Here is a 27,822-nt window from a genome sequence, read left to right as displayed (position 1 = left end):
GGATCCAGGAGCACCACCAGGCTATAGACCTGCTCTTTCAGAGGGAGTACGACCCCATCCAAAGCAGGCTATTGACCAATTATCCGAACTCGGGAACCACCAACCCACAGTGCCTCCGTCTTGCTAGGATTCAGACTCAGTTTATTGGTCCTCATCCAGCCCACCACCGAGTCCAGGCACTGGTCCAGGGCTTGCATGGCCTCTCCCAATTCAGATGTTATGGAGAAATAGAGCTGGGTATCATCAGCATACTGCTGACACCTCGCCCTAAAGCTCCTGATGACCGCTCCCAAGGGCTTCATATAGACGTTAAACAGCATGGGGGACAAGATGGTACCCTGCTGCACGCCACAGCACAGCTGCAAGGGGGCCGAAAGACAGTTACTCAATGCTATTCTCTGAGAACGACCCTGGAGATAGGATCGGAACCACTGTAAAACAATGCCTCCAATAGCCATCTCACCAAGTCGGCCCAGAAGGATACCATGGTCAATGGTATCAAAAGCTGCTGAGAGATCAAGTAAGAACAAGAGGGTCACACTCCCCCTGTCCTCCCGATAAAGGTCATCCATCAGGGCGACTAAGGCCGATTCAGTCCCATAACCAGGCCTGAACCCAAACTGGGATGGGTCAAAATAATCTGTTTCATCTGAGAGTACTTGCAGTTGCTGTGCCACAACCCTCTCAATCACCTTCCCTAAAAAGGGGGTATTTGCAACCGGTCAGTAGTTGTCACAAACCAATGGGTCCAGGATGAGCTTTTTCAAAAGTGGTTGAATCACCACCTTTTTCAAGGTGGCTGGAACCATTCCCTCTCGCAATGATGCGTTGACCACACCCTGGATCCACTTGGTCAGACACCCTCTGCAAGCTTTAATAAGCCAAGAAGGTCAAGAGGACACGTTGCTGGCCGCATTATCGCAAGCACCTTATCCACATCATGAGACAGCATCAACTGAAACTGTTCCCAAGAAGTTGCAGCAGACATTGCACTGGCCACCTCATTGGAGACTACAGTAGATGTGGATGGGGCATCAAGACTGCTACGGAGGCGAGCAACTTCAAAGTGCCTTGCAAACAATTCACAGTGGGCCTCCAAAGGGTCTAAGACTCCATTTCCTGGAGTTGATGTCAACAGACCCCTGACAATACGGAAAAGCTCCACCAGATGGCTACTTGAGGATGTGATAGAGGGAGAGAAGTGGGCCTTCTTTGCCGCCCTCACCGCCATACAGTAGGCACGGTTATGATGTTTTACTTGTGCCCAATCAGCCTCACAGCACGTCTTTTGCCACTTGTGCTCTAGCTGTTGTCCAGCCTGTTTCATTACTCTTAGTTCACTAGTGTACCAAGGTGCAAGCCGGGCTCCACAGTGCCGGAGAGGGCGCTCGGGGGCAACCGTGTCGAGAGCCTGACGCGCCTTGCTGTTCCACAGCTTGACAAGGGCTTCAACAGGGTCACCTGCTCTATCTACTGGGAACTCCCCCAGGGCATTCAGGAATCCTGTGGATTCCATTTGGCTCCGGGGATGGACCACCTTAATCTGTCCACCACCCCTGCAAGGAATGATCGGAGCCATAAGTCTAAATTTCACCAGGAAGTGATCTGACCATGACAATGGGGTGACATCCACCCCCGCTATCTCCAGACCACCCCTACCTCCATCTGGAGCAAAAACCAAGTCGAGGGTGTGCCCTGCCCTATGTGTTAGGCCAGTAACAAGTTTGAGACAGCCCCATTGTCATCATGGAGGCCATGAAGTCCCAAGCCGGAACACTAGAGGCAGCTTCAGCATGGACATTGAAATCACCCAGCACTATTGTTCTGGGCTCCTCCAATGCCACAGCGTTAAAGACAAAGTGGCTTATGGTCACTCACTAAGCCATCTAAGGCTCCAAATCTAATCATGTCTAATCAGAAGTAAGTCCCATTGAATTCAGTGCGGCTTACTCTCAAATAAGTGGGGTTAGGATTGCAGCTTATCTCTCTATCTTGATTTCACAGTTCAGTATAAACTGGTCATCCTAAATCATTTCCCTCACTCAGGCATCAGATAGGGACAGTTTAGCGGCTTACTTATAAGTCAACAAAATGGGGGGAAAGGGAGGGATTTACTTTTAAAACAAAGATTTGGAGGATGGATGCATGGTTATATATAAGCAGTCAGATCCAAATGGTTCTCCTTATATTAAGAAAGATTCTTGGACTTCAACTGAGTAGCACAGATAAAATCTGTAAATTACAAAAGAGATTACTTCTTTCCATATGAAAAGAATAATGAGGATTGGTCTTTAAATTCATATTAGGAAGCACATTAAGGATGACCCCACTTACCTGAGAGTAAGCCTCACTTAATCAATGGGATTTACTTCTGAGCAGATATGGTTAAGGTTGCAATCTTGGCACATATAGGCTGCCTCTGGCAACTTTGCTCCAGGATTTTCACAGGAATTGATTATCTGACTGTCTGTAGTTCCTCAGGTTCCTCCTTTTTGCCTTTTTGAAGATAGGGACAACAGTAGCCTTCCTCCAGTCATCCAGCAATTCACCCATCCTCCATTATTTTGCAAAGATGGTTCTGAGAGTTCATCAACCAGTTTCTTCATTACGCTAGGATTAAGGAATAAGATGAAGCTGAACCCTGACAAAACCGAGGTACTGTTTGTGGGAGACAAGGGAAGGTTGGGGTATGTTGACCTGGTGCTCAATGGGGTACAATTGCCCCTGAAAGACCAGGTCCGCAGCCTGGGGGTCATTCTTGACTCCCAGCTGTCCATGGAGGCTCAGGTCTTGGCTGTGAGCCGGGCAGCACTGTATCAACTCCATCTGATACGGAGGCTGCGCCCCTACCTTCCCAACCATCTGCTCCCATCAGTGGTACATGCCCTGGTCTCCTGTCGCCTAGACTACTGTAATGCACTCTACACGGGGTCACCCTTGAAAATGGTCCGGAAGCTGCAACTGGTATTGAATGCGGCAGCTTGCCTGATTAAAGGCAGCGGCTGGCGAGATCACATCACTCCGGTGCTGAAGGAGTTGCATTGGTTACCGGTTGTTTTCTGGGCCCAATTCAAGGTGTTGGTTCTGACCTTTAAAACCCTATACGGTTTCGGCCCAGTCTATCTGAAGGAGCGCCTCCAACATCATCAGGGATGCCACTCAACAAGATCAGCCTCAAAAGGCCTCCTCTCTATCCCACCAGTTAAAACAGCTAGACTGGTGAGAACTAGGGAGAGGGATTTTTCCATTGTGGCCCCCACTTTGTGGAATTCCCTCCCAAATGATCTCCGCCATACCCCCTCTATGATGAGCTTCTGCCAGGCCTTGAAAACCTGGCTCTTCAGGCAGGCTTTTGGGGTGGGTTAGGTTTTATTATTATTGTTGAGATTTTTAATGTTTTAATGTATTTGTATGTTTTTATTTTGTACGTCGCCCAGAGCGGCTGGACAGCCAGTCAGATGGGCGACTAATAAATTTAATAAATAAATAAATAAATAAATAAATAAATAAATAAATAAATAATGCAGTTCATCAGGCCCTTGAGATTTCAACTTGTTGAACTCCTGTGTGTGTCCTTTTTTGTAACTCCCATTCATTTTGGGCTCCTTCTCTCATTAGGGTTGCTTGCCATGGGACTTCACTTATTACTGTTCTGAGTTTATTAAAAGTGGCTTTCCTGAAGTCCAGGATACATATATGGCTACTCTCAGCTTTTGCTTCCTTTAAGATCAAGAACTCATGTATAACATGGTCACTTTTCCCTAGAGTTCCCATAATGACCGCTTCATTCACTAAATCATCTCTATTGGATAGAATCAAGTCAAGGATGGCTGATCTAGTTCCTTCCTCCACTTTCTGTGGGAGAAAGTTATCAGTTATCCCATATGTTGGGATAGCAGCAATTATGCATCAATGAGTATATAAATAATGTAGATTGCAAAGCAATTTATGGATCTATTTAATTTATGGATCTATTTATAATCTACATAAGTTAAAAGAACACCTTTCATCGTAGAGAAATCCAGTGAAAAACATTCAAAGCAAGTCTGTGCTGTAATGGTGGTTGAATGGATAGACAGAAGTAATCCACTTGATAGTCCATTTTCAGCTGATTCCTCGAACTCCCTATCTGTAATACCATCCTATTTATACAGAAGGAAGTTCCACTGAATCCCTCTGGAACTTATTTCTGTGAAACTATGCATGAGCTTGCATCCTGTGACTATTAAGTTTCCTTAGGTGAAGAATTTTATCAGAAGCTACTAGGATTCATTTCTTCAAAATCCAGCCTTGGCAAATTATAACAAATATAGCAAACTTGGCACCTGTATTAAATCCAACTTTCTCTCTTAATAGCAATACTTCAGATGGAGATCCTGAAATGTAACAATAAAAAAAAGTGCATTGAAATATATTTCTTTGAAATTTAGTCACCAAAGAAAGGGGAATGTACATTGAACATAAATGCATTGTGACACTCCAAGTTATGCTGTTTTCTATAGCCAATGTCTCAAATAAAGTAGTGTCTGTTTTCCTAACATGATGAAATCCCATTGCTCCCAAGTACATAATTAAATTTTAGGAGTATTTTAGATGACAAGTGCATGAGGAAACACATTCTATTTCCGGGAACCATCGCTGCGGCCTGTTTTTCTTCACCGCTGCCGCCCCCTGTTTGCCTGGGCCTTGCATCACTGCAGTGCTTGGACTGCTGCTGGTTATCTGGCGTAGAAGAAATTGTGCTGGTTTGAGATGGGGTGTGTATGAATGTGTGAATGTGTAATTGGGGCGGTATTTATATTGATTTAGTTTAATTTATTAATTGAATTTAATTATTTTCATACTTGCTATAGGGTACGGAGGCGGGTCTCCGGACTGATATTATTTTAGGGTGGGTGGCCTGTTGACTGGCAAATAGGGATAGAGACATGTGCAAGTCAGGGAGGGAGGTGGGGGGCCAAGTTATTGAAAGATTGGGCGGCAGGCGCTGGAAGGGTGCTGCTAGCAGACCACGCCAGAATAGGGGAACAGAGGATAGATGCATTATACCCATCCCCTGTTCCGGGTCGGCTCAGCTCCAGACGAAAACTGGGGGATGCAAGGTTCCTACTGACCTTCGACTGTTGTTGTGCAATGCCAGGTCTGTGGTACAAAAAACTTCGCTCATCCATGATATGATCTTGGATGAGCGGGCAGACCTGGCATGTATTACGGAGACTTGGCTGGACGAGGCCTCTGCTCCCATTCTTGAGGCCATGTGTCCATCAGGTTTCCGTTGCACACAGCAACCGAGGGTGGGAAGGCGGGGAGGGGGCGTGGCAGTCATCTATCGAGAGTCCTTGGTTTTTGCCAGACTCCCTCTCCATAGGACTCAATTTGTTGATTGTATGTACTGGAGGTTGGGCTCGAAGGGCAGTTTAGGGATCCTGCTAGTGTACCGCCCACCCCGCTGCACAGCAGACTCCCTGGCTGAGGTGCTGGAGGTGGTCTCGGATGTACGGGTGTTGTCCCCAGAATTGTTAGTGCTGGGTGACTTCAACATGCATGCCGAGACCACTCTCACTGGAGCCCCTCGAGATTTCCTGGAAACCATGGCTTCCTGGGAACTGCACCTTAGTAATAATGGGCCCACCCATGTAGCCGGTCATGCTCTCGACCTTGTGTTTGTCCTGGAAGAGGAGAGCAGTGCTCTGAAGTTGGGAGTGGCTTATTCCACTCCTGTGTCATGGTCAGATCACTACCTGGTAAACATGGACTTCTCAATGCTGCGCCCCCTCCGCAGGGGCGAAGGACCCATTAGAATGGTCCGCCCCAGGTGCCTGATGGATCCGGATGGATTCCTAACTGCGCTAGGGGAACTGGAACCTGCTGAAGGTCGCCCGGTCGAAACCCTGGTGAAGGAGTGGAATGATGAGATCACCAGGGCATTAGACCGGGTGGCTCCAAAATGTCCTCTCCCCCTGAATAGAACTCAGTTAGCACCGTGGTATACACCACGGTTGCGTACTCTGAGACAGGAGGTGAGACGACTAGAATGCCGGTGGCGGAAATCCCGCTCCAAAGATGTCCAGACACAGGTTAGAGCAGCAGTAGCTGCCTACCAAGTGGCAATAAAGGCAGGAAAGAAGGCTTTCTTTGCTGCCTCTATTGCGTCTGCGGAGTGCTGTCCCAGGAGGCTGTTCCAGGTGGTCCGAAGCCTGGTCGGTCCAGTTGCTCAGGAACCCTTGGAACAGTCAAAGGCCTCCTGTGACATATTGGCAAAGCACTTCGCTGATAAAATCGAACACTTACGGAGCTCGATCCCGTGCGCTGTGGATACAGTAAGTGAACCAGAGTTGGCCAGTTGCATGCCGGTAAGTTGAGATCGGTTTCGGCTTCTCCCTTCTGAGGATGTGGACAAGGTGTTTTCGACTGTGAAGCCTACCACTTGCCTAACTGACCCTTGCCCATCGTGGCTCCTTGTGAGCTGCAGAGAGAAACTGGGCATGGGGATTAAAGCAGTGGTAAATGCATCCTTGCAAGAGGGTGTGATGCCATTAGCCTTCAAGGAGGCAATTGTAAAGCCCATCTTAAAGAAGACCTCCTTGGATCCCCAAGTTTTTAATAATTTTCGCCCAATTTCGAACCTACCATTCTTGGGCAAGGTCATTGAGCGAGTGGTGGCCAACCAGTTGACAACACACTTGGATGAAACGGATTACTTGGATCCATACCAATCGGGTTTCAGGACTGGTCACGGAACTGAAACAGCCTTGGTCGCTCTGGTAGATGATATGAAGAGAGCATTAGATAGGGGAGAATTTATCTTTCTTGTCCTCCTCGATCTCTCAGCGGCTTTTGATACTGTCGACCACAGTATCCTTTTACATTGCCTGGAGGGATTGGGAATAGGAGGCACTGTATTACGGTGGTTCCGTTCCTTTCTCTCCGATAGGTATCAACAGGTAGCATTGGGGGAGGAGGTTTCAGACCCTTGGCCTCTCAATTGTGGTGTGCCACAGGGTTCTATCCTCTCTCCCATGCTATTTAATATTTATATGAAGCCGCTAGGGACAATCATTAGGAGATTTGGGCTGCAGTGTCACCAATATGCGGATGACACTCAGCTCTATCTCTCGTTTAAATCTTCACCAGAGTTGGCTGTGGAGACCTTGTCCAAGTGCCTGGAATCCATGAGTGGATGGATGGGAAGGAACAAGCTGAAGTTGAACCCCGATAAGACCGAGGTGCTACTCGTGGGGGACAAGAGAAGGTTGGGAGATGTTGACCTGAAGTTCAATGGGGTGAGTTTACCCCTGAAGGACCAGGTCCGCAGCCTTGGGGTTGTACTTGATTCCAGGCTGTCCATGGAGGCTCAGATTTCGGCAGTGAGCCGGGCAGCCTGGTATCAACTACACCTCATACGAAGACTGCAACCCTACCTTCCTGCTCATCAGCTCCCACTGGTAGTACACGCCCTGGTCACCTCTCGATTGGATTACTGTAATGCGCTCTACGTGGGGTTACCCTTGAAAACAGTCCGGAAATTACAACTTATACAAAACGCGGCGGCTCGACTACTTACGAATAGTCGCCGCTGGGATCACATCACACCAGTGTTGTTCGATCTACACTGGCTTCCAATTGCTTTCCGGGCCCAATTCAAGGTGTTGGTATTAACCTTTAAATCCCTATACGGTATCGGCCCAGTTTATCTAAAGGAGCACCTTCAACGCCACCAATTATGCCTCCTGACACGATCAGCCACACAGGGCCTTCTCTCAATTCCGCCAACAAAAACAGCTAGATTGGCGGGAACTAGAGAGAGGGCATTCTCAATGGTGGCCCCCACCTTATGGAACTCCCTCCCACAAGATCTACGGTACGCCTCTTCCCTAAATGTATTCCGTAAAGCCTTAAAGACCTGGCTCTTTCAACAGGCCTTTGGGATTTCCGGGGAGGGTTAACTGTTATGACTGAAATGCCTCTAACCCTGTACTAGTATTGTTCTCGCTGCAGTATTGTTTTCACATTGTATTATTGTATTTTATTGTATTGTGTTTTAATTGTTTACATGTACGTCGCCTAGAGTGGCCAATGGCCAGATAGGCGACACATAAATTAAAATTTATTATTATTATTTATTATTATTATTTCCATAAATATGGAAATACAAGTATCTAGTTAACCTCGACAGATACAATGAGAGTAGACTAGCATGAACAGCACTGATACATTTATAGGAAAGGTCACTACTAAAAATGCAGTAATCCCAAATTCCAACTGTAGCAGAATGTACATGTGAGCCTCCCTAGAAAGTCTGTTGCAGCTAAACTGCATTCAAGTGACTGGCTTAGATATGTTAGTTTATCTTGGATGTATAATGCATGAAGGAAGCAGCGTGGCTGATAATTTTTCCAGAGGAAGGATTCTAATTCTTCCACTATATTAGCACTCAGCAAATAGATAGCTAGACAGGACCAAAAGGTGACTGAGTCAAATCCCTGCTGTGGGGCAGAGCCAGTTTTCTATGAATCCTTTGTAGATCAGTCTGCACAGTCCAGGCCATGCTGTTGCACAGGTAGAGAACATAAATTCTAATTGAAAGGAGGGGGGAAATATTTCACCAATACCTCCCAAAGGTTCATGGAGTTTAACCATCTGCGGAGGTTTTCATGGAGGCCTTTCCCTGATTTTATTCGATAGCCTAGCTTTATAGTTTGGTTACCCAAAGCACATTATTATGTACAGTGCACACTGTGTAGATAATGGAGTGATATTTGGAGCTGCATAGGAAGAATGCAATATTTTGAATTTAATAGCTGTGGAAGAAAACAAAACATTGTTTTTAGATCAGACCCGTTAGAGGCACCTTTATTTTGGGAGCTAAGTTCAAACAGCTGTTTGGAGAGAATGTCAGGCTGACATGGAAATACCGTGAATGCCCAAAGTTCTCTGCTTCTTCATTTTTACAGCATACATTTATATGGTTCCTTAAAGCACATGTAACCCAATTTACAGTATGTCTTCAATTTAGTATGTCATTTTAACATGTCAGCTTGACATGTATCTACTGTCTTTCACATGGAGCAGAGAAAATGAAACATTAATCAGGGTAAACATTTAGCAGTTTAAAGTCTAAAGGTTACATACATGCAGCTTGCAAATGCTTTCCTAGCCTGTTTGCTCTTCTCTTGTTTACACTACTTGCATTGCAGCATAAGCATTTTTCTCAGAACATCTTTTTAGCTTTCACTCTTAGTACATTAAACAGAAACATTCTACCCGTCATTCTCTGCATTCACAATTCTGAACCAAAGCTAGGAAATCTGAAACAAAGTTAAGACCTAGCTTTTGTTGCTTCCACAATGGGGGATTTTGTGCCTCTTAATAGTCCTGTTCTGGAGTTACAGCTGTAAAGGGCAACAAGAGTAGATAAGGGCTGTGGGGCCACACCTTGAGCCTGCCCCACATCATCATGGTTCCCTGTGTTTGCTGTATCCTCTGCAGTAGGGACCCTTTTCCTACTTGTGGAGAACCCACATGTTTAAGGGTCCTGAACGTTTAGGGTTCTAAACTGTGTGAGGAGCTCCATGAGTAGAGCTTGATCCCCATGCAAAATAATTATAACCAAACAGAGGGAAGCCAGAAGAACCCATGGAATGCCAGGGATGGAGATAAAGGTGTTGCTCACAACCCCTTTATACTCACATTGTCCCTTCATCATTTTAATACATGAAGTGGGCTAATGCTTTTGGTCTAACTCTACACAACTCCCTAGCCATATGTACGTTCATGCTCACAAATAGCAGAATGAGATGCACAGCACAATCCTATGCATGATTTACTCAGAAATAAATCTGACTATGTTCAGTGGGGCATACTCTCAGGTCAGTGTGCAAAGCATCTCAAGTTTAATACTCACATACTAATCTTTCTAAGCCTTTATATGCACAGAAATGTGGACCTCACTTCAACATCACTCATCGCCATGTTCATTTTTGGTACTTTTGCTTCTGTACTTTTGCTGGTGGATAACTTATGGGTGTAGAAGACATCTTCCTTTTATCCTTCGTCTCTCACTTCCTTATTTAACTAAGCAACATTTATAGCCTATTTAAGAATCTAATTCTGTTTTATGCTTCACTAGGGATTTTTAGAACAATTAAATTCTTGCATGTAATCAGGGTACTTTTGTTATCAGGTAAATATTCTTTATTTAGTAAAGTTTGAAACATCTTCCTTGCATCTTGTAAGTTCTTAGGTGCTTAATACAATTGCACTAACAACTTAATCTTAGCAATGGAAAAGTAGGTTTTGATGGAAACAATGCATTATTCCTAAATTAATCTAACAGGTTTCACATTAGAATAAACTTTTCTATTTCTCAGAAGGAACTTCAGCAAAGGTGGGGAAAATGGACATAGGCCACATCTACACCATACATTTAAAGCACTATTATTTTAACAGTCATGGCTTTTCCCCAAAGAGTCCTGGAAACTGTAGTTTGATAAGGATGCTGAGAGCTGTTAAAAAGACCTATCTCCCCTTACAGAGCCACAATTCCCAGAGTGATTTAGCAGTCAATCCCTTTACTCAGGGAACTCTGGAAATTAAAGCTCTGTGAGGGGAATAAGAATCTCCTAACAACTCTCAGCATCCTTAACAAACTACAGTTCCCAGGATTCTGGGGGGGGGGGAAGCCATGACTGCTTTAAATGTATGGTGTGGATGCAACTATGGTTAAAAGGTGGGACTATAAGACCAATGATATTTTACAAGAATTTTCTTCTACTTGTACCATAGCTTCAGTAACAGCAGTGGCCGATATCCTGAATCCAGTTGTGAAATCTTTTTTTATATTGAAGCAAGGGGCAAGGTCTTGGGAGCAAAACTAGGTGAAGCAAGAACATAATGAAGTCTATAACTTAAATAGCAACAAGGTGAATCCCTTCATAAGACCAGAGAGCAAGTCTAACGTGAGTGTTTCTATAAAAAGCCATGCTTTCTCCTATAACATATGTGGGCCTATAATTGTCAGGGTGGCCAGATGAAAGAGAGGTCAAGGGTCCTGCATCTTTAATAGTTGTGTAGAAGAGCACTGTGATGCCCCTGTAAATGTAATACTGTAAATATGGTAAGCGTGGGTTTATTAGAGTATATGTGGTAAGTAGACTGAGTAAGAGGGGGGAGTACATGGGTTGGAAAGTTGATGAGTGTTGTACGATGATTGGCTGAGCATCTGGGTGTCTGAAGGTATAAATGAGAGGGTGACAGTTGTGAGGGCTTCGAGTGCTGAGAGGGGTTTTTGGAGAGGGCTGTTGAGTGGATTGGATTTAGGCAGGTAGTGAGGCAGGTTATCTATGACTAAGAAATATAAAGAGCAACACATCTTATGAAACCACACGCTTGTTGACTGAACCTTTAAGTAGTCTTGTTATTCCCTGTGTAAATAAATAAATAGTTCTTGGTTTACCAAAAAGCCTCATCCTTGGCTGGGTTTCACAGACCAGAACGGTGGGCAGAACATATACCAAGGTTGGGAAACAGTATCAATGGTGGCAGTGGTGAAGAGATAGTGTAACATCAGCAGGTATCCAAAACAACCCAGGGTTGCAACCTGCAAGTGCACCCAGACACAACTTAGCAATAGGCCAAGAGAAGACTAAGGAACAGTCTCAAGGCAATATTGTTTACAGAGAGTATCAGGTGGTGGTGCCTAGCAGTGGGATCTTGAGAGATTTGTGCTAGGGCTGGTGAGAGAACCATTAAGAGACCAGGACCCTGAGGTGGGACCGTGACAGGGTGGTGACCAGAGCTTGGAAAAGTTACTTTTTTGAACTACAACTCCCATCAGCCCAATCCAGTGGCCATGCTGGCTGGGGCTGATGGGAGTTGTAGTTCAAAAAAGTAACTTCTCCAAGCTCTGGTGGTGACCACAGGAGGGGTCCTGACAAGCACATTCTCTTTCATCTGGCTGTCCTAATTGGTCTCCGTGTGGCTTTTTTTGTCTGCCTATTTTGTAGCTTGACTAGAGTAGGATGGTCAAAGTGAGGCCATCTCTATGTTGTTGGACTACAACTCCTATCAGCCCTGGCCAGCTTGGCCTAAGGTCAAAGATGATGGAAATTGTAATCCAACAACATCTGAAGGGCACTATGTTGGCTACCCCTAGACTAAACCATGTTGATAGTGAATTATCATTGTTTGTCCTTTTGTCACAGCTTCATTTAGTCTGGAGTTCAGCTACCTGCTCTAGAATAAAATTCTTTATTATAGATTGATCTTGTGTCCAGCACTGAAACTTGTCCTAGGCAAGTTATGAGAAGATGGATTTCTTTGTGGGCTAAGTAGTTGGACTCATGACATTAAAAGTCTCCATAATGGAAAACAAGTATAAGGAAAAGTCTTTTTTTTAAAAAAAAGAAAATCACCATGATGCCTTGTACACTGTCACAGGGTATGATTGTGGTTGAAAGGAAACAGTCTGGTGCAGACTAACGGATATATGACAACAGAGAACTTGCTTGTGATGCAGAAGTATTTTAGAGACAAGGCAGTCAGTTCACATAATGTGAAACAAAAATCTTTCAGCTTCAGGTAATTCAGATGCAGGGGGTGGGGTAATCTTAATATAAAGGAGCAGGCTGATTTCTTTGACTGTGGTCATCAGATGGTTACTTTTAAAGAACTGTATTTCATGTGAGGGGATCAAATCCTTAGAATAGCATAACACACGTTCTTCATTGCATTGCACTGAGGGTCTAGTCATATGTGTATATACCTGTGAGTAGGGCTGGAAGGACCTGTGAGGTTTGATTCTCTCATGTTCTCATTTTCCCTGTCTTAATTTCATTTTTCCACATTTGTGCAACTATTTGCTAATTTTCTAAAATAAAAAAATCCTCATGAAAATCCTTCAGCAAATTTATCCTGATATTTTCTCCTCCATTTTTGTACATAGTTTTGACTAATGTACCAACTTTTGTAAGCAATTTCTCCTGATAATATATATATATGTGTGTGTGTGTGTGTGTGTGTGTTATTTTCACATTTTCCTCCTAATATATGCATTTTTGTAAACACTGGCTAGATGGAAAACTGTATAGCAAAATTCGGACAAGTGCAAGTTTCAAAGGATGACTGGATTTTGGTTCGTATATTGTTTCAGAAAGTGCAAATTTGACAGATTCAGCTTAAAATGTGAACTAAATCCATTTTTCCTCCATCCCTACCTGTGAGTAAGGCCTATTAAATTCATTGAGGCTTATTTCTGAGTAAAACATGCATAGGATTGAGCTGTGAAGCCCAGGTACTCTCTCAACATGTGTTATATCTGCCATTGTGTCCGTTATTTTGAGATTTTGATCAGGCAGTTCTATCACTGTTCAGCCTGTCTTTCAAAAACTTAGACATTTTAATGAAAAAAAGTCCTTGTCCAGTTCTTTACAAACTGCTGAGCACTGGCAGTTTCCATAGCAACTACTTCCTTTTGCTTTAGGCTTCAAACTATTCTCTGAGCCAGCATTGTAAGTAAAAACTGGGTAAGAATGTATAGTATTGCATCCCCAGCAGAGTTCTGACTTTGATGAAGATGCAACTTGTGGTCTTAAACAGCTGTCGGGGGGAAAGATCTTCACTTATTCCTACACACAGTGGTGGCTGGTGCTCACTAGACTTGGTAAGGCTGCTATGGAGGTGTGGCCAATGAGGTAATGGGGGAGTGGCCAAGTTTTGGTTTTCTCCTTGTCCTCCTCCCTTGCAAAAATAAGCATTAGTGTTTTGCATATAGCACCGAACTAAACTGTAAAGTGTCTTCCTTTGGTTCAGAAGGGATTCCAGCTGCTGTTACAGTTGCTTCTGTGAAGGGGGGGAAATTGTGTGGCCTCCACTTGTTCTGGATCTTCCCCTATACTCCTCCTTTGCAAAGAAATAGTGGACACTTGAACACTGCAGTTTTAGTAATACTTAACACCTGAGAGAGCTGGAGTCCTATGCTTGCTCTCATGCCTCCTCAATCTCTGCTCATTACGTAATGCTCTCTCAATCCTTTTTTTAAAACACACACACACACACAAAGTGAGCGGGTTGCTGGAAACATACATTTAGTAGGCACTAGCTCCACAGAATACAGTGGGATTTAGTTACTTCTGAATAAGATGAAGAGGATTGTGTTAATAACCAGCGGTGCTTGGAAAATTCATTTCAAAAAGGAACAAAATCGTTCAAGTTCATCCAAATGTACTTTTAGTGCATAATAAATTCTGCTGTGACACGGCTGTTAAAGGCACAAGAGTACTGCTCTCCCCCAATGCCAACCTTAAACTATACAAAGAATGCTATTGAAGATAAAAAAGAAAAGAAAACATATTTGGGCAACTTGATAATATATTTTTAAATTAAAGCTTATTTAAAATGAACATTTGTAATTGTATAAACGTAATTGTTAGGATGTCGGACTAGGACCTAGAAGACCTGGGTTCAGGTCTACATCCACATAAATAAACAGTGAGGCTTACTTTGAAGAAACAATAATAGGATTATTGGGTTACTACAGCTAAATCATACCTCTGCCTTAGTATAGTTAGCCATTACATATGTGAGACTATGTGTCCCTTCTATGGAGAAAAACCGCAAATATTATGTTCAGGATTATGTTTCATTAAAGCTATGCCTGGATCATTCCCTCGTATACAGAAAGAACCTCCCTGACCTGGAGCAGTGTATTTAAGTATCATGGATAATAGTTATTGCTTAAAGATCTCCAGAGTTTCTTTTTTTAAAAAATAAACCCAATCCTTTAAACTACAATTTCCTATTGCTTAGAAAAACAGATATGCCAGGTGGGGAAAAACAAGAAGCAGGATATTCCACAAGTTCCTCCAGTATTCCACTGATGTGGGGACTCAGACATTCACAAAGTAGAATCATAGAATAGTAGAATTGGAAGGGGCCTATAAGGATATCAAGTCCAACCCCCTACTCAATGCAGGAATCCAAATCAAAGCATTCCTGACAGATGGCTGTCCAGCTGCCTCTTGAATGCCTCCAGTGTCGGAGAGCCCACAATTACCCCTCTCTAGGTAATTGGTTCCATTGTCATATGGCTCTAACAGGAAGTTTTTCCTGATGTCCAGTCAAAATCTGGCTTCCTGTAACTTGAGCCCATTATTTTGTGCCCTGCACTCTGGGATGATCAAGAAGAGATCCCTGCCCTCCTCTATGTCACAACCTTTCATGTACTTGAAGAGTGCTATCATATCTCCCCTCAGTCTTCTCTTCTCCAGGCTAAACATGCCCAGTTCTTTCAGTCTCTCCTCATAGGGCTTTGTTTCCAGTCCCCTGATCATCCTTGTTGCCCTCCTCTGAACCTGTTCCAGTTTGTCTGCTTCTTGAAGTGTGGAGACCAGAACTGGATGTAGTATTCAAGATGAGGCCTAACCAGTGCTGAATAGAGGGGAACTAATACTTCACGCAATTTGGAAACTATACTTCTGTTAATGCAGCCTAATATAGCGTTTGCCTTTTTTGCAGCCACATCACACTATTGACTCATATTCAGCTTGTGATCAATGACAATTCCAAGATTCTTCCCACATGTCGTATTGCTGAGCCAAGTATCCCCCATCTTATAACTGTGCATTTGGTTTCTTTTTCCTAAGTGTAGAACTTTGCATTGATCCCTGTTGAATTTCATTCTGTTATATTCAGCCCAATGCTCCAGCCTATCAAGGTCCCTTTGAATTTTTGTTCTGTTTTCCACGGTATTAGCTATGCCCCCCAATTTTGTATCATCTGCAAATTTGATAAGCATGCTCTGTACCTCCTCATCCAAGTCGTTAATAAAAATGTTGAAGAGCACTGGGCCCAGGACCGAGCCCTGTGGTACCCCACTCGTTACTTCTACCCAGTTTGAGAAGGAACCATTGATAAGCACTCTTTGAGTACGATTCTGGAGCCAGCTGTGGATCCACCTGATAGTTGTTCCATCCAGCCCACATTTAGCTAGCTTGCTAATCAGAATATCATGGGGCACTTTGTCAAAAGCTTTGCTGAAGTCGAGATATATTATGTCCACAGCATTTCCACAGTCTACAAGGGAGGTTACCCGATCAAAATATGAGATAAGATTAGTTTGGCAGGATTTGTTCTTCATAAATCCATGTTGGCTCCTAGTAATCACTGCATTGTTTTCAAGGTGCTTACAGATTGACTGCTTTATAATCTGCTCCAGAGTTTTTCCAGGGATTGATGTTAGGCTGACTGGTCTGTAGTTCCCCGGTTCTTCCTTTTTGCCATTTTTGAAGATAGAGACAACATTAGCTCTCCTCCAGTCATCCAGAACTCCACCAGTCCTCCATGATTTCGCAAAGATAATAGACAGCAGTTCTGGGAGTTCTTCAGCCATATAATTATATTACAACATTAAAAATCTCAACAACAATAATAAAACCTAACCCACCCCAAAAGCCTGCCTGAAGAGCCAGGTCTTCAAGGCCCGGTGGAAGCTCATCACAGAGGGGGCATGGCGGAGATCATTTGGGAGGGAATTCCACAAAGTGGGGGCCACAATGGAAAAATCCCTCTTCCTAGTCCTCACCAGTCTAGCTGTTTTAACTGGTGGGATGGAGTGAAGGACTTTTGAGGCTGATCTTGTTGAGTGGCATCCCTGATGATGTTGGAGGCACTCTTTCAGATAGACTGGGCCGAAACAGTATAGGGTTTTAAAGGTCAAAACCAACACCTTGAATTGGGCCCGGAAAATAACTGGTAACCAGTGTAACTCATTAAAACTGGAGTGATGTGATCTTGCCGGCGGCTGCCTTTAATCGGGTGAGCTGCTGCATTCTGTACCAGTTGCAGCTTCCGGACCATTTTCAAGGGTAACCACACATAGAGTGCATTACAATAGTCTAGGCAAGAGGAGACCTGGGCATGTACCACTAGTGGGAGCAGATGGTTGGGAAGGTAGGGGCATAGCCTCCGTATCAGATGGAGTTGATATAGTGCCGCCCGGCTCACAGCTGAGACTTGAGCCTACATGGACAGCTGGGAGTCAAGAATGACCCACAAACTGCGGAACTGGTCTTTCAGGGGCAGTTGTACCCCATTGAGCACCAGGTCAACATCCCCCAACCCTCTCTGTCTCCCACGAATAGTACCTCGGTTTTGTCAGGGTTCAGCTTCCCATCCAGCCACTCACCGACTCCAGACACTTGGACAGGGTTTCTACAGCCAACCTCAGTGAAGATTTAAATGAGAGATAGAGCTGTGTGTCATCCGCATACTGGTGACATTGCAGCCCAAATCCCCCAGAGGCTTTATATAGATGTTAAACAGCATCGGGGACAGGATGGAACCCTGTGCCACCCCACAATTGAGAGGCCAAGGGTCCGAAACCTCCTCCCACAATGCCACTCTCTGGTACCTACCACAGAGGAAGGAACGGAACCACTGCAGTACAGTGCCCCCTAAACCTAATCTCTCCAGGCGGTCCAGGAGAATACTGTGGTCAACAGTGTCAAAAGCCGCTGTCCAGGAGGACAAGGAGGTACATTCACCCCTATCCAATGCCCTCCTCATATCATCCACCAAGGCGACCAAGGCTGTTTCAGTCCTGTGTCCAGGTCTGAAGCCTGATTGAAATGGATCCAGATAGTCTGCTTCCTCCAGATGCGCTTGCAACTGCTTCGCCACCACCCGCTCAACTGCCTTGCCCAGAAATAGTAGGTTCAAGACTGGGCAAAAGTTGTTCAAATCTTGGGGATCCAAGGAGGGCTTCTTTAGAATAGGTTTTATTACTGCCTCCTTGAAGGCTGACGGCATAACACCTTCTTCCAGGGACATATTTACCACCGCCTTGATCCCTTCGCTCAGTCTATCCTTGCAGCTCATAATGAGCCATGAAGGGCTCTGTTTGGCAGTATCATTTGTTCCCACATGGATGAGGAGAAAGGGATACCTGTTGGTGGGCTTGATGAGTGATGGCAACCCTTCCATCACATCTCTAATCCGTCCTCCTGGTAGATAGCATACCTGGCAAGTTCACGGATCTTCTTGGCATACTTGGGTTTTGATCCCTCGCAGTAGGGCGTCTCCCACTACTAGTACTCTTCTCTTCTTATTGTGGGGCATGATTTCATTGCCCCTGCTTGATTGAGCTTCAGCCTTTCACTCATTGTCGCATGGGGTCTCCTGTAATTTTTCCACCACAGACTGTCTTCCAGTCTCATCCTCAAGTGTTTGAAAGCGGTTCCATAGTTCCACTGGTGAAGGGTGTCTTCTAGCTCTTCTGCTCCTGTCACCCTTTCCCACGGAGTTTCCTCCACTTTGTTGCTCCTCTCCAAAGCAGTCTCCTCTTCTGCTACCACATGCTGTTGCTCTTCCACCTCCACTTCTCTTTGCTGTTGTTGTTCCGGTGTTCTGTCTAAGAACTCCTTATCTTCTCTTATAGTCTTCAGTGTCACCACCCGCCTCTCACTTTTTCTTCCAACAATGCCATGAGCTTGCACTTGTTGCAGGTGTATGCCATGTTGTTCTCAGGCAAGAAAACAAACATGGCACATACCTTGCAGGTCACAACCACTGGAGCATCCTTCCCATTCATTCTCTCTTCTACCTTTTGTTTCTTTCTAACTACTTGTTTTAGAGTGGCCTGTGCTTTGTCCTATCCTACTTCAGAGTAAACTTGAGAGTCCCACTGGTATGTGCTGCGCTGTACAAGGAGAATCAGTAATTATTTTTCTTAGGGACCTCCACTTTGACCTCCCCTGTGGAACTCCTTTGTCAAACTCCTGTTTGCTCCCCCTGTTTGCTCCCCCTGTTCGCTCTCTCTGTTCACTCGCTCTCTGAAATCTGGCTTGCTTATATCTCCTCACCTATAGACCAACTGAGACAGCTCCCTCTGCTCTGCTGTGTTAGGAGTCAGAAAACAGAATGAAAGTCCCAGCACACACAGCTGCTGCTTGTTGCCCTCAGCAGTTCTCAGGCCATGCCCTTAAGCAAATAGCTATCAGGCCACACCCCTTCCAATCAAGCTGCTATGGAGCCCTTCAGAGCACACGGCTGAGAGCACATGGCTTCAGAGCTCTCTTGGCCTTTTTCCTTTCCTCACTACAGCTCCTTTGTCAAAGTACATTTAAGCCTCTCTTTTTTTATAGAAGCAGAGTCTTGCTTAACTCAAAATTCCTTCTCTTTTGGATCAACCATATTTACATAGGTTCCACCTCCCTTTCAAGGCAAAATTGGGGTTGCAAGTGTGCAACAACCCCACACATGCCCTGCTAATTGGATTACCAATGCCAGGATATCTGTATTACCAGCTACTCCCCTGCTTTCTTCTCCATCAACCCTCATCATTAAAGACACAGTCCTAGGTTCAGAAAGAAAATAAGCATCTGGTCTTGTTCAAAGTACTCCTAAGCTTTTTGTTTTAATTTAAATAATCTTAAGTTCTTGTTCTTAACTCTATAGGGGCTAATTATCTTGCATAAGCCCATATAAAATGTTCAGATACTTTAAATATAAATAAATGAATAAATAAATTTATGAAGAAATCAGATCTCTCTCTCTCTCTCTCTCTCTCTCACACACACACACACACACACACACACACACAAAGTTCAAAGTTTATTACTGTACAATCATAGATCCACATACATACAAAAGAATAATTTAAAATCACAAGGAATCTAAAGTAATTTCCTCAATAGTGCCTGGGGATACTACTTGGGTTTTGATTGGGCTACATATAGGAATTTTGCTACTTGTACAGACTTGGCTTTATCATTTTCGGACAAAAGATATTGTAATAGCCACTCTGCAGTACTACCAGGATATCTTGATGTTAATGGGAGAATGAATTTTTCCCTTATTTCTTTGTATAGCTCACAAACAAAAAACACATGTTCGACAGATTCTACCATTTGTGACTTGCAAATACATATCCGATTAGCCTTTGGTATACCTTGGAAGCGACCTGTTAAAAGCGCAGAAGGTAAACAATTGAATCTCACTCTGGAAAATAAAAACCTATAGTGAGGGAAAGTTAAATCTTCCAAGTATGATGCATATAATGGAAAATGAAAACTTAAGCCGAAGTAGGAAGGAGAACAGGATGTACACGCCTTAGATAGTAGATATTGGCGATCTATATCCTCTACCCGTTGTCTAATAGTACGTTTAGCCTGCTCAGGTTCCCATAGAGCCAAAAGATCTAAGGATAGGCCTATGTGGTTTAGTTTTTCATTGAACATCTTAATCCAAGAGCTCTCAAAAGGATCCTTCCATATTAAATGAAGGTATCCCAATGAGGGGCCGGAATAGGCCAATCTAATCCAGAAACTAAAAGCCAATAGCCATGCCGAGCATTCTATTGAACCAATTCCCGCCTCAAGATGGAGTCCAGCATACGACACACATCTTGGGAGACCAAAAATTTCCCGTAGAAAACTGGTTAACACAGATTCTATTTTACCATTAAAATTTGTTATCCAGACCGGGATGCCATATAAAAGTTGTGGCAGTATTTTAATTTTAAAAATTTTAATAGCAGCAGGGATGTAACAGCCACCTCTTGTGTAGAAAAATCTAGCAGTAATTTTCAAGATATTATGCGCTGCTATAATTGCAGACCGAATATGGGAAGTCCAAGAAAGGGAGGAGCAAAATGTTACACCTAGATATTTAATTGTTTAACCAGCTCTATTGATTTGCCTTTTATTATCCAGTATTTTTTGGGTTTTTTACGAGAAAATACCATTATTTTGGACTTTGGAAAATTTATAGTAAGAAAATTGTTTTCGCAATAAATCATAAATACACAAAGTGAACGTTTTAGTCCAATTTCCGAGTAGGATAGCAGAACGGTGTCATCTGCATAAAGTAACAAAGGACATCTCTTCTCGGCAATTTTGGGGGGATGTAAATTTTCAGCAGAAAATTTACTATTTAAATCATTAATGAAAAGTAGGGGCCAAAACACAACCTTGACGAACTCCAATATTTGCAGGTATGGCTTTTGTCATGTTGCCTTCCGAACCATAGCGCACCCGAAGAGAGGTACCTTGGTAAAGTTGGCTAATTAAATATAGGAGGTACTTATCAATGGAGGTCTTATTGAGTTTGGCCCATAGTAGTTCACGAGGAACTGAATCAAACGCTGTTGTGAGGTCCATAAAGGCAACGTATAAGTTCTTTTTTACAATAATTTTTATTCAAATTTTCATAAAACATAGAAAACAAAATCATAAAACATTCAAAGACAAAAAACAAAACAAAACAAAAATGATTAAACAAAAAAAAATAAAATGTTGACTTCCCATTTGTCACATATCAAATCAGTTATAGGTCTACAATATATAACAATCCTGTCTCTTAAATCATATTATAAAATCACTTTCCTCCAGTAGTTATCTTAATTAATCATCAAATCTCATAAACATTACTTTATTCTTTCCACAAAAAGTCAAAGAGAGGTTTCAATTCTTTAAGAAATATATCTATCAATTTTTCTCCAAATAAACATGTCAATTAATCCATCTCGTTAATAATTATAATAATCTTATTGTCATAACCATAGTCCAAATAAACATTTCGATTAATCCATCTCATCAGAATCTGTTAGGTCCAATAATTTCAATAGCCATTATTCCATTATCCCTATTAGTTCCATCTTCCATCTTCAATAGTCCTGTTAAGTCCAGTAATTTCAGTGTCCAATCTTCCATTATCAGTATTCCATAATAATCTTGCTGTTGTAGCCATAGTCATATAATAAGAGTCTGATGGGAATTTCCTCTATCCCAAATATTTTCTTGCCATCCATTCTGAATAAGTTGCTGAAATACTGTTGTAAAGTCATATCTGTGTTCTTCTTTTTTACAAAATGCACTGGCTCATCTCTTAAGAGTTTTTCCATTGTCACATGGCTGCAGTTAATTCCATAGATTTTCTCTATATCAAGCTCCATCACATCATTCCAGTCCAGAAGATTATCCAAGCCATTGATAACTTTATCTCTAATATCTTCATTAATTTCTTCAGAGATAACGTTAAATTCCAAACAGTAGATTTTATTTCTAAAATCCATAAACTCCAGATCTTTTTCCAATTCCACATTTGTTCCAATCTCCAGGGCTTGTATCTTCCCTTTATTTTTTCTTTTCTCATCTCTGATCTCATTCTCCTCTCTCACAGGATCCCCTATTTCTTTAAGCTCCTGCGTCATTTTGCTCAGTTCAATTTTCAGCTCCTTACTACCCTGTCGCAGGGTTTGTTTCGTTATCTCAATCTCATCCATTATTTTCTGAAACATAATTACTTCCAGATTCTCAGCCACTTTCTTGATTGCCATTTTTAAAACCACGAAAACAAAGCAAAACAAAAATAAAGAAGAACCACTTCTTATTTCAGCAACAATTGGGTTAATATTCCAGGCTTGATGACATCACAGTATAAACAGAGCAACCTGCCTTATCTCTCTATGCTCAAGAATGCAAAACAAATTTAGTTCCCAGCATCAAAACAGTTAGTGGCGTCGTGAAGAAGCAGATTCGTCAAAATAAAATAGACCAAAAAGAGAATAGTCCCAGACAATATAATATTCCTCGGAATAGAAATCAGGAATAGAAATCCCTCTTCTGTTTATTATCTTTAGAATGCACTTCCAGGACAGCTTTTTGCGACAGAAACAGAGATAAGCTGTTAATTTCGTGAATAACAGAGAAGAGCTATATCTCACCCAGAAGTTGTCCAAAGCCGATCAATCTGACAAATCTCCTTTTGCTGCAACAATTTAAACCAAGTAAAAAAAATAATAGAAAGAAGGGTGCTTGCCTGTTAGTCCGTTCTCTCTTTAAAGAAAAGATAAACGTATCGCTTAAGCAGATAGAGCTTGTTAGGAAGTCCGTCCGGCATTGTTGGCTGGACCTTATCTCATAAATTAATGAAATCCAGTCCTCCCAACAAAAACAGGCTTTTGAGGTTGATCTCTACGTTTCTCCCTGCCCGGGAGAAATTTCATCAGTCAAAAAAAAAATGTTCTGACTGATTTATATCTGAATAAGCTTCTTTTGAGGCGGGAGCCCGTCCCAAAAGCAGGCACAAGCGAAGTCACCCTTCCCGGAAGTCTGGCAACGTATAAGTTCTTACTGATTCCACTTGTATATTTTTTGGCCAAGTATCTTAAAAGTATACAGTGATCAATGGTGGATCTGTTTTTACAAAAACCTGCCTGTTCTTGGCCTAATATTTCCTCTTCCTCTAACCATTGTTGCAGCCTCACATTTAAAAAGCTCGTGTATACCTTGCCCACGACAGAAAGGAGACTAATAGGCCTATAGTTTGCCGGATTGCCCCTGTCTCCTTTTTTATATATTGGAATTACTACCGCCTCTAACCAGGATTTAGGGATTTTCCCGGTCGAATTTATCAACGTAAAAAGAGCTGAGAGCAAAGGTGCCCACCAATTGGTTTTTGCTTTCAGCATTTCGGGTAGAATTTCATCAATTCCTGGGGCCTTACCGTTTTTAAGGTTTTTAATCAGAGAGACAATTTCAATTTGTTCTACTGGGGGCTATTTAGGAAGAGTAGTGGAATCTATAAGAGACAAAGAGCAACAGGTATTATTTGAGTGTTTATCGAATTGGATGGAAAAATAATGTTTCCAGACATCTGGGGAGATGGTACATTGGAGTGGCTCGGAAGAGCTCAGGGCATTCGTAGCTAGCACCCAGAAAAGTTTGGAAATTATTTAAAGAGGCGTTGATGAGCAGCTTCCAGCCATCTTGTATTGCTATTTTCTTTTTGAAGGCTAATAAATTTTTATAGGATTTTTTTGCTGAAAAATATTCGGGAGGAAGAATATTTATTCCTAAATCTCTATAGTTAAGATAGATGTTTCTAACCTTCATCTTAGATTTCCTACATTCTTTATCAAACCATTTTGGAAACTTCGAATTTAACTGGGTGGTGGAACGAGGGTTTACTTTCATGGATTTAATTAAATCAGAAATTAAAAGAGAATATTCAGAAAGGGCCTCTGAAATTTCAAATGTCTCTAATATGCGAGTACTAGAATTTAAAGCCGATGGAGATGCTAAAAAATTTTCCAACTGGGAGAGAGCACGACCATTCCAGTGGGCTCTCTTGTAATTGTTTACTGATGGAATGTTATCACATGCAGAGTCTGTTGTTGCTCGACATATCTCAGGGATGGATAAGTTAAATGCTAAAGGAAGATGATCACTTTCTATCCTGTCGCCAACTAAGAAATTATGGATAGATGGAAGCAGACACACACACACACACACAATGCATGCCAAACATATTTTGGGTGGGGCAGTTTGCCATCAAGAATCTCCTCTTCCCCCCATCTTGACAATAAAAAGGCCCAGTTTGGCCCATGAAGAAACCAGATCTATCTCTCTCTCTCTCTCTCTCTCTCTCTCTCTCTCTCTCTCTCTCTCTCTCTCTCTCTCACACACACACACACACACACACACACACACTTCATGATGACCTATGAAGAAACCAAACCTGCTTTTAGAACAGTATACCACCACTCCTCTCAGTGATATGTCTCTATACGTCAGAGCATGCTCAGGACCAATGTATGGTTTGTATATAGGCTAAGGCTACCAAGTGGGCTGCTCTTGAAGCAGTCTAGACTCTCCCCTGACTCCTCTCTAATTTGCTATAGTGGCTTTGTTAGAGAGCCTTCTTAACAACAGATGGTGTAGAGGCCTTCTAAGAGGGCTGCCAAGCAAGCAGACCAATAGAAGGGACCTCTCTGGATTAGGATTGTCTATGTGATTCAGAGATCTGATTGGCTAGAGAACAAGAAGCAGATTGGACAGAGAACAATAGATTAACATAAATGTGTGCAGAGCTTCTCTGAGTTCAAATAGAAGTATAAAATGTTTGTGGAAGAAGAATGTCGTTCCTGTTAAGGGGCGTTTTTGCCTCCACCAGAAATGTAAGAGAAGGCTCAGGAATGATCTCGAAGCTTTTCTAGTGTGCCACGTGAGATCAAAGGGGCCAATCAGGTTTCGGATTGAGCGGAGTATTTAAAGCCGCTCCTTCCCTCAGCGTTTGCCTTTTTCGCCTCGCGGCAAGTCTCGTGGTCTGCACTGGCGAAGGCTCAGTTTTTGGCTGCTTGAACCGTTTCCAGCTGCTTATGTCGTTGCTGTGTGTTTCTGCCTCCGTTTATCTGCAATTGTTCCAGTTGATCGTTCCCCCTGGTTTGTTTACCGCTGATCAGCTGGGCTGCGGGCGTTTCATGCGCCCAGCGGCTTCTTGCCACTTCCCAGCTGATTGTTCCTTCCTGAATTCCATCGCTTAGGCGTCTGTTTAATTAAGTTATATAGTTTCCTTTGGGGTTGGGCGGTTGGGAACGTTCTTAATTAGCGCAATATTTTTATTTTGTGAATTCTTCCATTTCGTTTAATACCCCCCCATCCCGTATTGCCTTAGAGTTCTTTTGTCTTTTATTGTCAGGCTGCAGTCTTTGTATTTTCTTTCAGTGCTTGGTAATAATTTACAGTTTTTCCTGTTAATTCCATTGCCTGCTCATAGTTAAATTAGTAGCTTCACCATATTCTGTTTCCCTATCTGTAGTCCTGTGTGCTACCCTAACCATTGTCTTCTGATTCCCCCCCGTTTTTTATATATATACAATAAATAAATAAATAAATAAATTATATATAGAAATACATAATAGACAGAAATACTAAATAGAATTGGTTATATGAATATTTATTTAAAAATAATAATAATAAATAGATAAATAAATAAATAGATAAATAATAGGAGGATATAGAGGGACGGGTGTTGTGTTGCTTCCCCATTTATCTATTTTGTCTGTGCTTTGTGAGTTCTCCTTCTAGTTCAGTTTTCGAGTTGGTTGCTGTTTTGCCTTGTGGCTTTCAATTATTACTTGATTACATTGTTGTTTTCGCTGTTGCTTTTTCTGGTGCTGTGGTTGGAGTATGCCGCCCAAGAAGGTTCAACAAAAGAAAGGTGTTCGAGTGGTGAAGCAGGCTTCTAAGCGCCCTCCAGCTCAACATCCCCAATCATCCGACGAAGAGGAGGATATGGGCACCATTCGTGCTTTGGTGGCTAGGGTGGATGCCTTGGAAAGAGAACGTTTGCAGCCGTGTGATGCTGGGGTGGGGCCCAGTACCGCCCCTTCAGGTAAGAAGTCTGCCCGTCTGGCAGAAAAGAGTGCTAAGTCCAGTATTCTTGCTTCTTTGGTTTCCAGGATTGGTGTTCTAGAGGCTGCAGCACCCGTCCAGGAGCCCTCGGTTCTCTTGTCTCCAGTTGTTTTGCCGGCGGTTCCGCCTACGTCTTCCTCTTCGATGCTTACACTCCCAGCTCCTGCTGGGCCAATTCCAGGAGAGGTTCAGTCTAATCAGCCTGGTGGTCTGCCCGTGTCATCCGAAGCCTCTGCATGTGTGACTTCGCCGCTGGTTGCTTCTCCAGCTGCATACGCGGGTGAGCCAATCGCACCACATGCACATGTTACACAGAGTTATGCTCCAGGTGTCATGCCTATAGATTCACCTTCTGCCGGCTCTCAGCTACCAGGTGTTTCCCAACCTTTGGTGTTTATGGGGGGGTGTTAGTCCCGCATCAACCCCAGCTCCCTTGGCCCGCTGCCGCTGTGACTCCATGGCAGCCGTCAGCAGCTCCATCGGGTCTATCTTCTTCTTCTTTGCCTCTCCCACAGGGTATCTACCCTCAAGGCGATAACTCCCTTCCTTTGGGTGACCATTTATTACTTACAATGAAGGAAAGAATTTGGCATGGAGAGTATATTGATTTATTTACTCTCCTTTTTCGAGAGAATGAGCTTAAATCTAAGGAAGGTTAGGATGTAAAGGAATGGGAGGCAGCCACAAAAAAGAGAGTTGATTGCGTTTGGCCTAATTGGCTAAACGCCTATACGATTTATATGGGAGTTATGATGCAGGCTTATCCTTCTAGGGCCCTATCTATGATAAAATATCAGGATATTATTCATCGTGCTTTTCGAGAATTCTCTGGAACCGCTTGGTTGTGGTACAATGAAAATTTCAGGCAGAGGGCGGCATTGGATCCCACCCTTCGCTGGGACATAGAGCATGCGGGTTTGTGGCTTCGCTCCATGACCTCCGCCAGGCCTACTCCCGGCGACAGAGCAGATAGTGGACACCTGTTAGCGCGTGCACAGACTTCCGCCGCTGGCTTTGGCCAGGGCGGGCAGTGGGTTCAATCCCAGCAAGTCTGTTGGACATTTAATAGCACTGGCCGATGCCTCAGGCGGCCCTGTAGGTTCCGACACGCTTGTGGACTGTGTGGTGGCAACTGTGATGTTCCTGTATTAGTGTAAATAGGGTAAGTGCTGTTTGTATAGGAGATACATGGTAAGTAGAATGAAAGAGGAAGGGGGAGTAGAATGCTGGATGATTGGCTGAATGTTTAAAATGGCTGACAGTATAAAAGGAAGAATGACAGGTAAATCTGGGTGGACGTTGGTGGACTTGAGAGGGTTGTTTTGGTGGGTTTTGAGAGGAGATTGTGTGGAGAGTTGGTGGATGTGAGGAGAGGGTGGAGTTCAGATTAATACTAAGACCAGTACCTCAGGAATAGATGTAACCATATGCTTAAGTGCCTTTTAAAGAAATCTTGTTATCTTTGTTATTCAATAAATACTTTTGGTTTACCAAAGGCCTGATCCTTGGCTGGGGTTTCACAGACCAGAAGGGAGGGTAAGGTAAATACCAAGGCTGAAGGATAACAAATGGTGGCAGCGGGGAAGGGTAGAATAACACCACAAGCAGTCTGAGTAAATCAAAGGGATTG

The sequence above is a fragment of the Rhineura floridana genome, chromosome 8, assembly GCF_030035675.1.
Source record: "Rhineura floridana isolate rRhiFlo1 chromosome 8, rRhiFlo1.hap2, whole genome shotgun sequence".
NCBI lineage: Eukaryota > Metazoa > Chordata > Lepidosauria > Squamata > Rhineuridae > Rhineura > Rhineura floridana.
The sequence above is the reverse complement of the archived record's forward strand: the minus strand, read 5'-3'. Positions refer to the sequence as shown.